Source organism: Trachypithecus francoisi, unplaced genomic scaffold (assembly GCF_009764315.1).
Source record: "Trachypithecus francoisi isolate TF-2019V2 unplaced genomic scaffold, Tfra_2.0 Lachesis_group0, whole genome shotgun sequence".
Taxonomy (NCBI): domain Eukaryota; kingdom Metazoa; phylum Chordata; class Mammalia; order Primates; family Cercopithecidae; genus Trachypithecus; species Trachypithecus francoisi.
The window spans coordinates 182,010,788-182,023,488 of record NW_022681453.1 but is presented as its reverse complement, the minus strand read 5'-3'; positions in this window follow the sequence as shown (position 1 = coordinate 182,023,488).

Genomic DNA, 12,701 nt, shown 5'->3' with positions numbered 1-12,701 from the left:
TGATAGAGTTGGTGTTTAAAGTTTTTATACAGGTGAAAAGGGCATTTTGGCATAAGAACAGAACTTTGGGGAAAAGAATATCATTTTGTCAGACAATTTCTTTGGCATTTTGGGATAATTTTTTAACGAGCTATGTTTGTAGTAGATTTTCCCCCTACAGCATTTCAAAAGATCCTACTGCTTCTCCATTTTTCCCAATAATTTGTCAATATCATTGCCTAATCAATCCATAAAGTGCCCTTTGTTCACTGGTAGCAGAATTCTTTCCCCTGAATATTAAGTCATTCTTTCCATTCTTTTCTCCCTTTTGCTTCTGTAGGCACACATTGTACATTTTTCTGGAACCTAGAGAAACTGAAGTTAGAGTTTGTTTATTTTTTCATGTGAATGAAGATAAAGTCCCTTAAACACCAAGTCCAAATAGCTACAAAGCAATCTTTTTATTTGCTCATATACTCTTACACAGACTGTTTGGCAGAGCCCTCTTAAAAGTCAGTAGACAGGAAAATATGCTCTCTTAAAATATAATGTAATGAAAAACAGTGGGCTTCTAATTATTCTCCCAAGGCTATTCCTACCCTTTGCAATAAATTAAAGCAAGCTTAGCCACTGTTTTATGGATGGCATAAAAGTAAACAGGGACTAGGATAGCAGATACTAGAACTAGCAATCCAAGATGCAGCTAATACAAGTCTCCCCAGAGCAGCGACACCCTTCTGCAGGGTTTAATTAGGCATTAAAGAGCCCAATTCAATCTCCAGGGGGTCCTCAGGGCTATATGCCTAAAGTACCTCCCAGGTGCTCTGGCGAGCTTCTCTGGATTCCAGCCTAGCTTCACCCCTAGGCTATGGCTGCCAACCTCCTCTAACTTCAACGTTCCTTGACACTACTTCTCAACTTCTTATTTCACCATCACATGTTTACTGCACAAAATGAATGAATGAGAGCTAAACAATTTGCTCTTTGTCATAGTACTACAGAGTGGCAAACCCCATGTGTTTCTCTGTTAAGCATTTTGTTACCCACTGTAGGGAACAGAGGAGAAACACAAAATATATTTCTCTCCTTTTCTTTATTGCCTATCTGAGACCAAGTCAATTCTAGTCAAGTGCCTGGAAAATGGTCATGTGTATGGTTCTATAGATGTGTGCATCTTACATTTTACAGATGACTTAGCCAAATTATTGTTTATTTGTTAACTCAGTAGTGAGTAGTTTTAACCTCCAGTGCATGATATTAAAGGAGGAAGACATTTTTACACAGTCTGATGTATATCTTCAGACAATAAACTGAGGCTTCAAATGAATATAAAAATGTTTAAGGTATATAAGTTGGTATGTTGAATAAGAGTGACACATGGATTGTGATCAAAGCAGAAGTTCATTTTTGCCTCCCACTGTTTCTCTGAATATAATTATTATTTTATTATTATTTTTTGAGATGGAGTCTTGCTCTTGTAGCCCAGGCTGGAGTGCAGTGCCACGATTTAGGCTCACTGCAACCTCCACCTCCCAGGTTCAAGCAACTCTCCTGCCTCAGCCTTCTCAGTAACTGGGATTACAGGTGCCCACCACCATACCCAGCTAATTTTTGTGTTCTTAGTAGAGACAGGGTTTCGCCATGTTGGACAGGCTGGTCTTGAACTCCTGATCTCAGGTGATCCACCCGCCTTGGCCTCCCAAAGTGCTGGGATTACAGGTGTGAGCCACCACGCCTGGCCTGAATATTATTTAATACAGTAATTGTTCCTGTCCCCCAACCTACAATGGATCCATGACTTTTTTCCACTTTATTATTTATTTATTTATTTATTTTGAGACAGACTCTCACTCTGTCACCCAGGCTGGAGTGCAGTGGCACGCTCTCCACTCACTGCAAGCTCCGCCCTCTGGGTTCATGCCGTTCTCCTGCCTCAGCCTCCCGAGTAGCTGGGACAGGCGCCTGCCACCACGCCCAGCTATTTTTTTTGTATTTTTAGTAGAGACGGGGTTTCACCGTGTTAGCCAGGATGGTCTCGATCTGACCTTGTGATCCGCCTGCCTTGGCCTCCCAAAGTGCTGGGATTACAGGTGTGAGCCACCGCGCCCGGCCTTTTTTCCACTTTAATGGGTAATGGTCTCACTGACACTTTAACTTACAAACACAGTTGCGTTTCAGAAATTGGCACTGGACACTTAATAATCAAGATATGGGCTGGGCACAGTGGTTCATGCTTGTAATCCCAGCACTTTGGCAGGCCAAGGCAGGAGGACTGCTTGAGATCAGGAGTTTGAGACTAGCCTGGACAACATACTGTATCCTCGTTTCTTAAAAAATAAAAAATAAAAAATAAATAAATAGTTTTAATGACAAAAGAAAAAATTAAAGCAAAATGCAGAAGTTTGCTTGGCATGAGTCTTCTCCTCTTCACTGGCTTGGTCTCCCATGTATCTTGTGGATGCGTCTTTGTTTGGGGATCCTGTGCAGCTCTTTTCTCAGCTCTTGGCAGTTGATATAAATTTCTGTCCTCTTCCTGCTAAAGTCTCTTTGCTTCTCCAGAAGAACTTGCGTGGCAGGCCCAAAATAATACTGTGCCAACTCTCTGTCTTGCATGGTCCAGATTTGGTCCCATACTCTGACCAATTTGGGGAGAGGGAGTGGAAACTCCAGCATGGCCAATAGGAGGCATTCGAAACATAGAAAACAGGTATGCACGAGGAAAGTGGCCTTTCCCACACAGAATAATGGAAATCTCCTTAGAAGTCATCTCTCCACTTGCTGGGCTTTACTAAACAAGAAATGGAGGGCAAAGGAATGATTAACCCAACAATAAGTTGATGATGGTAGAATTCAGTTTTCTGATGGCCCTAGTGTTGGGCCCACATTATTTCTCAGTACATTTTATTTTATTTTTAAATTTTTTTTGAGATGGCGTCTTGCTCTGTCGCTCAGGCTGCAGTGCAGTGGTGCCATCTTGTCTCACTGCAACCTCCACCTCCTGGGTTCAAGCGATTCTCCTGCCTCAGCCTCCTGAGTAGCTGGTAGCTGGGATTATAGGTGCCTGCCACCACACCCAGCTAATTTTCGCATTTTTAGTAGAGACAGGGTTTCACCATGTTGGCCAAGCTGGTCTTGAACTCCTGACTTCAGATGATCCACCTGCGTCGGCCTCCCAAAGTGCTGGGATTACAGGTATGAGCAACCGTGCCCAGCCTCAAATTTTGAAAAATCTGTGCCTTTGCTAAACTTCTGTAAAAAGCCAAAATCAGCACATGGGTTCACATGAGTGATTTTAACATGTCACATGATTAGCTTTTCCTGTTGTCTCACCATGTCCCTTGTACATAAGTCTTCTTCTGGAAACAAAGATTTGGTGCATAGCCTGACAAGCACATCTACACCAAAGAGTACAGTAAGACTGTCCACAGGTTGTGCATCCCACATCCAAAAATCCAAAATTTGAAATGTTCCAAAATTCACAACTTTTTTGATTGTGGACATGATGCTCAAAGGAAATGCTCATTGGAGCATTTCAGATTTTGGATCTTCAGATTTATGATGCTCAATTGATATATGCAAATATTCCCAAATCTGAAAATATCTGAACTCTAAAACATCTGGACCCAAGCAGTTTTAATAAGGGACACTCAACCTATATTAACCCGTGGACTATCTGGGGAAGAGCTGGGATGAAGAGTTGCCAGAATACTCATCGTGTTCAATGGCTCAGAGTTCCACAGGGAATTCAGTGGAGATGGTCAGTTTGCCCTGCTTTCCCAGAGCGAAAAGACAATTCAGTGGTTATCTTTAAAGAAGTGAAGATCTTAATGTTAGGCATGATAGCAGGTTAGAGTATACTTAAACTTCCTGCTGCTGTAAACTAGCCCTGCTCAATTTGCCTGTCATTTATTGGCACCTATTCTTCCCCCTGTACTGAGCTAGTTGCGGTGAATACAAAATAAAACACAGTCCTTGCCCTCAAGCGGTTTATAGAGAAATACAATGTTGCAATGTGCTGAGGTACCATGCATGTAGAAATTATTACAGATAATACTTTTATCTATAGAAAGTTTTCTTTAATTTACAAAGTAATTCTAACTTCAAAAATCCTATAGGTCACGTGGCATAATCAACTCTATTTAAAGAGTAAAGCAACTGAGGCCCGGAGATGTAAATTGTTGTGTTCATATTTCCAAAAGTTAAGGTGCAAAAGCCAGAATTAAACTCAGTTCGTCTGACTCCTTTCTACGGTTGTCCTTCTCAGTGGCATTTGTATTTCAACAAGAAACAAAGAAAGCAGCAGGATTCGAACTAGGACCAACAGGAGATGTTTGGGAGACTGGAGCACTGGAGACTTCCCAGGGTCCTGAGAATGCCAGCACAGAAGGAGCCTGTGGACAACACTCACCTGGAGATGAGACTCATGCTGAAGAGGGACGCCACAGCCCCACTCCTTGCTGTCCTGGATGCCTTCCCGCCAAGTTCAAAGCCTGTCTTCCTTTGGGGCCAAGGCATCTGAATTGCTTTCTGAGGGCTCATTACCGTTTTTCAGTAGATTAGGTGCAAATACTCGGAGTAAACAAAAGAAAATTTTCTACCATTGGCAGCCCACGGCTAACTGCTACACCCTGGTTATTTTTCTTATAGTTAATTTTAAAAAAAAAGAAGATGAAGAAGGGAAGGGTAAATTGGAGGTTGTGTGAGGGCTTGGCAGGGACTTGGCTCTGGCTGCAAATCAACTTCAGACCCCAGGGGAACTTAAAAGAACTACCAGTGGCCACAATGGCTCTTCAGTGCAGCCTGTGTTTACTCAGGAGCAGCCACCACCTCCACAGCCCTGAAGGCAGCCTGCATGAAAATGCCACATTGTGCAGTGATTTTTCAGTTACTTCAGGGGCTTCAGGCTGGTAGCAGATGATTTGTGAGACTGCTACAGATCCATCAGCTTTTGAAATTCTACACAGGCTGGTATATGTTGCTGTTGAGCCTCACTTATTCACCTTTCCATTTGGCAAAGCTTGATCAAATAAATGCTTATTATGTGCTAGGCACTAGAGTAGCCACCAGGGATAGAAAAACGTGAAAGACAAGAGTCACTGTCCTAAAAGGAGATGCTAAGACCCATGCGATCTCTTGGCAAGTTCCTCATTTTAATGGCAGCCTTGCCATGATCCTTGCTCTCTCATTGGAGTCCTTTGATGAATTACCCTGACAGATCGGGTATATGATTAATTCATCAAACATAGACCGAGGACCTACCATTAGCCAAGCACTTCTCAAGGCACTAGAGATTCAAAACACAGAAAACACGTGGCCTCTGCCTACAAGGACATTCAGACTATTGGGAGGGATAGATCTACAGTTCCATTAGAGCCACAGTTGCTAGACAACTGTTGAGGGCACAGTAGACGCACAAAAGAGACAGTTATCAGTGGAGTGACTGGGCTTAGTCACAAAAGAAGACTTCTCAGAGATGATGCTAATATTGAATTAGGAAAGATAAACATATTTCCAGCTGGGTGCAGTGGCTTATGCCTGTAATCGCAGCAAGTTGGGAGACTGAGGCAGGTGGATCACCTGAGGTCAGGAGTTCGAGCCAGACTGACCAACATGGTGAAACCCCACCTCTACTAAAAATACAAAAAATTAGCTGTGCATGGTGGCTCACACCTGTAATCCCAGCTACTGGGGAGGCTGAGTCAGGAGAATCACTTGAACCCAGGAGGCAGAGGTTGCAGTGAGCCGAGATTGCGCCACTGCACTCCAGCCTGGGCAACAAGAGCAAAATTCCATCTCAAAACAATAACAACAACAACAACAACAACAACAAAAGATAAACATATTTTAATCTTATGTAACAAGATGATATGGTCATCCTTGTGACCATCACGTGACAGGAAACCCCTGCTACATGTTTAAAAAAAACTAGTATAATAATTGTGAGCTAATAGATGTCCTGCTACATGGTTTTATTTAAGAAGTGGACCCCCACCACTGCCATCAGCATAACTACCTTGACGCTTGAAACACACTCAAGTTTTATTATTTGCATATTGTCAGATAAGGTCCTCCTTTTCTGCAAGATTGAAATATGGTTAGCTCAATTATCTACTAAGTTCTGCAAAAAGTCCAAAGTCTACCCAAAGGTTTCTGAAAAATTTTGAAGCACTTGGGTTATCAGAATCACCTCTAGTTTCTAATTCCTTATCCTTCTTTTCTGGTTTTTCAGAAAATGGCTGTTCCTTTGTCTCCACCATGATGTTCACCTAAATGTAAAATTCATTTTGGAGTACTTTCTATTTCCATTCAAAATCCTTAAGCCAAATTCACGGAAGGCTTTTACCTATGAAACTGTCTTTTATCAAAGCTTTTAGAAAAGTGATGAGTTTTGTCACGTGAATGTAAACAATTATTAAAACTGGGTATGAGGCTTCCCTATTCTTAACAGTTCTTTTTGTCCAGTCTGTCATTCTCCTTGGCCATCTTTTGTTCTTCACTCCTCCCCTAGGTCCCTTCTTCTTTGATCTCTCCCACCCCCAATTTCTTCCCCTGTTTCAGGTCCCTGCCTCCCTTAGCTTCCCATCATTACTATAAATACACCACTCACATCATCCTTGTGATCATCGTGTGACAGGAAGTGTCAACGTGATGAAAAAACTGACATCAATTATGCTGTTGAAGGTAAAAGATGCACCTTACCTATATATGGACATGCATGGAGAAAAAGGAATCCAGCAGCACTTCCAGTAGGAGGAGGAAGCTCTCCTGGATTTCAAGTCCCATGAAAGGGCCCACTGCCAATGAAACAGCCTCATCAGAGTCATTTAGGAATGTGCCTTTTGACATTTTTCTGGTTCTTCTGGTTGTAGAGACTCTGGCTGTAAGTCTGCCTTCTTGCTGGATACAAGTAACTGGTAACAACCTACAGAAATCCTAGATATATTTTTCTGAGAGCCCAGGCAAGGTGAAAGTCAATATCCCAGGTGTATCATTCCTCTCTAGTCTCAAGCTTCATGTGTGGGTCTCTTCCTGAGTCTACACTTTGGAGATGGTGAAGGTAGCATGACTTTTAGCTGTGGGAAGCAGTGTAATGTAATAAAAAGCACATGGACTTAGAAGTCAGATTTGCCGATTGTTTTGATTGCCTCATCTTCACCCCATCAGTGAGCAAGGGATTCCGCCCTGGGGTTATGAGGATGGCTGAACATGTGACATCCAAGATGACATTGACAACAGTTTATTGGGTACATATGGTCACAGTCTAGGGGAAGAGGACACCGCATGCCATGCAGGGCTACACAGATATTGCATTTGGGAACAGAGAACACAGTGAACAAGCGAGGGCTACAGGCCACAGGCTTTGTAATAACAAGAGAGTGGGGTGACTCCTGGTTCCTGAGAGAGGGTGTGATTGGCTTGTTTGAACAATTCCTCAGACTGACAGAGAACTGAAGCCTGCTACTCAGGGTTAGCAGACATAGGGTTACACAGAAACTGTGCCTGGCCCCTATGATAAGAAGGGTTATTTGGGTAGGGGACCTTATCTTTGGGAATACGATGGGGAGGAAAACTTGAGGTTAGGTCATTTGAGATTTTACTGGGTATCATGACTTTGGGGAAACTGTAAGCACTGAGTCTCGCATCCTTATTTGTTAAATGGGGATAATAATACAATAATACTACACTCATAGAGTTCTTTCTTTCTTTCTTTCTTTCTTTCTTTTTTTTGAGATGGAGTCTCGCTCTATTGTCTAGGCTGGAGTGCGATGGCACGATCTCCATTCACTGCAACCTCTGTCTCCCGAGTTTGAGCAATTCTCCTGCCTCAGCCTCCTGAGTAGCTGGGATTACAGGTACCTGCCACCATACACAGCTAATTTTTTGACTTTTAGTAGCGACGAGTTTTCACCATGATGGCCATACTGGTCTCAAACTCCTGACCTCAGATGATCCACCTGCCTCGGCCTCCCAAAGCGCAGGGATTACAGGTGTGAGCCACTGCGCCCAACCTAATTTTTGTATTTTTAGTAGAGACGGGATTTCACTGTGTTGGTCAGGCTGTTTTGAACTGCTGACCTCAGGTGATCCACCCGCCTCGGCCTCCCAAAGTGCTGGGATTATAGAGGTCCCAGCACATTTTAAACACAGTGCAGTAATTGGTTAAGCAACAGTTTTGTAATTCATTTTCTTAATTGCTTGGGAGACACAATCAAAAAAGAAAGAAGGTGATGTAGTCAAATCTCCTTGTAAACATGTTAGTGACAGACCTCCTGGTACACAAACTAGTGATATTTGCCAGCAGGAGAGTGTTTATTCCTGGAATGCTTTCAGAAGGATGTACCTGATTGTCTAGGATTGCTTATGGTAAACCAACCCGCAATCTATGGATTTATGTGGCATGGACCCTAGGAAATACCATGTAAATTATGTAATCATTTAAGTGTAAAATGGGCATGCATGTCTCATGATTCAGATGGCTCCCTATGTGTAAGTATCATTATAGTACACATCCCTTAACGACTTCATATACTGATGGGAAGACAATGCAGGATCACCAGGTATAGAAGGAATAGCTATAATATGACAGATAAAGTTCTAACTAAAGAAACAGGAAATAAGAGCAGTCTAGAAGAAATCATGCAGGGGCATAAAAATTTTGAAAGCAGTAACCTTACTTTCCTCATGGAGATAAGACACTCTACTCAAAAATGTAGAACTGGAGGTTTTATCACAAAAAGAAATGTTCAGAGCGTAAAAAAAATATTTCTTGGAAGCTAAAATATTATTTCATGTCACAAGTGAAAAACTCAATAGATGAACTAGAAAATAATGTTGAGAAAAGTCTCCCAGAAAGTATAGCAGAAAGACAAAGAGATGGAAAATTGGGGAGAAAAAATAAGACAATGAGAGAACTACGTCAGGAGATTCAACATGTTAAAAGTAGGAAATTTTTTAAAATACAAGGGATTGCAGGACAGGTGTGGTGGCTCATGCCTGTAATCCCAGCACTTTGGGAGGCCAAGGCAAGCAGGTCACCTGAGGTCATGAGTTCAAGACCAGCCTGGCGAACATGGTGAAACCCCGTCTCTACTAAAAATACAAAAATTAGCCGGGCGTGGTGGCATGCACCTGTAATCCCAGCTACTCAGGGAGGCTGAGGCATGAGAATCATTTGAACCCGGGAGATGGAGGTTGCAGTGAGCCAAGATTGAGCCACTGCAGTCTAGCTTGGGTGATGGAGTGAGACTCTGACTCAATAAATAAATAAAATAAAATACAAGAGATTGTAAAGGAGAGAGGAAACATCATCAAATACATAATATGATAAAAGTTTCCAAAACTGACAAATATCACAACTTGTTTGAAATGATGAATTATGTGTGCATCATAACTTATTCAACAATTCAAGAAATATTCAGAGGGTTCTTAGTGTGAATATTACTTTTACTACCAAAATTTGTATTTGTATAATCACTAGAAAAAAAAATGAGGTGAATTTCATATAGTCTTTAAGTAATATCACTTGTTTCTTCTCTGACAGAATGAGCTTCAAAAAGATTTATCTTAATTTTAGGTATTGGATGAAATAATTGAATCATTATTGAAGTTAACCGATTTCCTGTTTAAAGTGTCAGATAACACTGTGTAAAACTGGTATCATATAAGTGTTCATGGAACCAACATATGTGCACAAGAAAAACATGAATGAAATTAATTTAGAAGAATAGTCATTTGATCTAATTGAAAAGTCATGTTTCATAGAATGATATGTAAATGGATCTTCTGCACTGCACCTATTAAAATATTATCTTCACACAGTGCTCTTAACGTAACTTTTGGCCAGGCACAGTGGCTCACGCCCATAATCTCAGCATTTTAGGAGGCAGAGGTGGGAGGATCACTTAAGCCCAGAAGTTCAAGATCAGCCTGGACAACATAGTAAGATCCTCAATACAAAAAAATAAATAAATAAAGCTATGGTACATGTCTGTATTTCCAGCTACTTGGGAGGCCAAGGTGGGAGGATCACTTGAGCCCAGGAGTTTGAGGCTGCAGTGAGCCATAATTGTGCCACTGTACCCCAGCCTGGGCAACAGAGTGAGACCCTATCTCTAAAAGAAAAATAGCCAACTTTTGAAATGGTTGCTGAAACTCCTTCAGTAGATTCATGTATTCTGATGTTCATGTTGTCACTCAGTCCCATGATGGATGGTAAATGCTGACAAATATTTTGGGCAATGTATATGTTCATTATTAACTATCTTAAAAATGGAAATAGAATACTTTTACGTTAAATAAGTACTTCCATTCTTAAACTTCATATCATAAGGACTTACTAAAAAATAAATAGATTACCAAACAATAAGGTAAATAAATAGTTGTAGGTTTATACCATAAGGTAAATGATCATTCGATGTAGCAAGAGCATTCAAACTACACACTAATGGCTCCAGGACAGGATTCATTAGTCTCTATTTTCTGCACATATTTTACAGAAACCTAACCTATAATGTCTTACATTTCCTACTGGCCTGCAGCATTTCTAGAGACTACTGAAAACTGCCTAATGAACTGAGTGGCTGGCAGAGGCTTTGAATAGTCTTGCACCATGAAAAGAGACCATAAAGAGCAAGCTGTCCCTAGATACTTGTGTCTGAGTGCACTTGCTTTATGTAGTTGATCATTCTGCATACTGTCTTTGAAAGAGAGAAGTTAATTACATTACACAGGAACAGATCAGGGAAAATGAGATGTGTCTCTGATTACTGTTCATGTTTAATCATGTTTTCAAGAGACAACTGCACATGTATCTCATGCACTACTAGATGAGAACATACAGAAGCTAGAAGTGCAAAATTGAGGACTACCATTCTGGTTTATGCTAATTCTACTGTTAATATATATTTAAAACAATGAAAAGTCTGGGTCAAATATGAAATTGGATGGAATTCTGGGTCAACAGGTGTAAACATGAGCTATAAACCAGGATATTTGGCTATTCAATGTTTTCTTTCCAGTTTGCAAAAGCAAAAGCCAGAAGAGTTTGGAAAAGATTCTTTATCTTCAACTTAATCAATCATTGATTCCAACTGTGACTGTTCTTCCAGGTATATTGTCATGACTAGAAAAAACCAACACTGTCTCTGGTCCTTGTTATGTAGCTATTGACCCAGTAAGCGCTTCATTTTATTTATTTGTTTGTTTATTTATTTATATTTGAGAGAGAATCTCACTCTGTCGCCCAGACTGAAGTGCCGTGGAGTGATCTCAGCTCACTGCAACCTCTACCTCCCAGAGATTCTTCCATCTCAGCCTTCTGAGTAGCTGGGATTACAGGTGTCTGCCACCACGCCCAGGTAATTTTTTGTATTTTCAGTAGAGACAGGGTTTTACCATGTTGGCCAGGCTAGTCTCAAACTCCTAACTTCAAGTGATCTGCCTGTCACGGCCTCCCAAAGTGCTGAGATTACAGGCATGAGCCACCATGCCCAGTCTAAACGCTTTATTTTTAATTCCATCAGCAAACAGAAACAGTTGGCTTTCACCTACCAAGGATAGTAGCCTACTTTTACTATCTTATCTCAGCGTTGTATCCAGAGACAAATTGATACCCATGTACTACTACCACACATAAAAAGATACGATATTTCTGAAGCCATTTACTATGTGGTAACCCGTAAGGTTTACAGTTTTGAAAGCAAGAGGGAGCTCTGCACCATCTACGTTGCAGCACAAGCTGCCTTGCTGCTTTGGCCTTACATTACAAGAGGTACAACACTTTAAGTGACTGTGGCATATGAAGCACTTGTGCAAACCAAAAAAAGTTGCAGTGAAGACTCCTACAGTTTTCGTGTACAGTCAATTATTCGCCATACGATAAGCAGTTCCTACCTTGCTGCTAGCCCTGGTAGAGACTGACTGCTTGACCACAAGAAACCGCATGAGTATGACACCTTAGTTGGTCTCATGAATGAGGTATTTTGAATCACAAAGCAAAATTCTACTATTAAATGAAAATGGTACATACAAGAGTAGGCTTGGAATGCACATGTAAACTGCATGAGCAGGAGGCTTAGACTCCTATGGTACTTGCTTCCACTGCTTTTCTGCCTTTCCCTCAACCCACACCTATGGCCTCATGGGGAGTTTTACTTAATGGAAGAGAAAAAACTTGAACCTGCTTTATGCTTGGGTGTCCATGGGGTAGCACTAGTTAGTCTCACACTGGTACAGCACTAAAAACAGTGGCATGAAAAGACAAATATTATGTGATTCCACATATAAGAGGTACCTAGAACAGTCAAATTCATAGAGGCAGAAAGTAGAACAGTGCTTACTAGCCACTAGAGGGAGGAGGGAATAGGGAGTTATTGTTTAACGGGTACAGAGTTTCCTTTTGAGGTGATGAAAAACTTTTGGAGGTGGCCGGTGGTGATGGTTGCACAACAATGTAAATGTTCTTAAGGCCACTGATGTGTATACTTAAAATGGTTAAAATAATAAATGTTATGCATATTTTATTAGAGTAACATTTTTCTATTGAAAAGTGAAAACCAGCAAAAGAGAATCCTCCCAATGGGTGGAGCTTTGTTTTACATGAAAGGAGAGATGGCCTCATTTATGGATCTTCACTGATTTATGGACAATGCCTAATCATCAGTCAGTGACTTGAAAAGTTCAGAACTAGGAGACTGACAGCAAGGATGTCAGTGTGGTTCTCT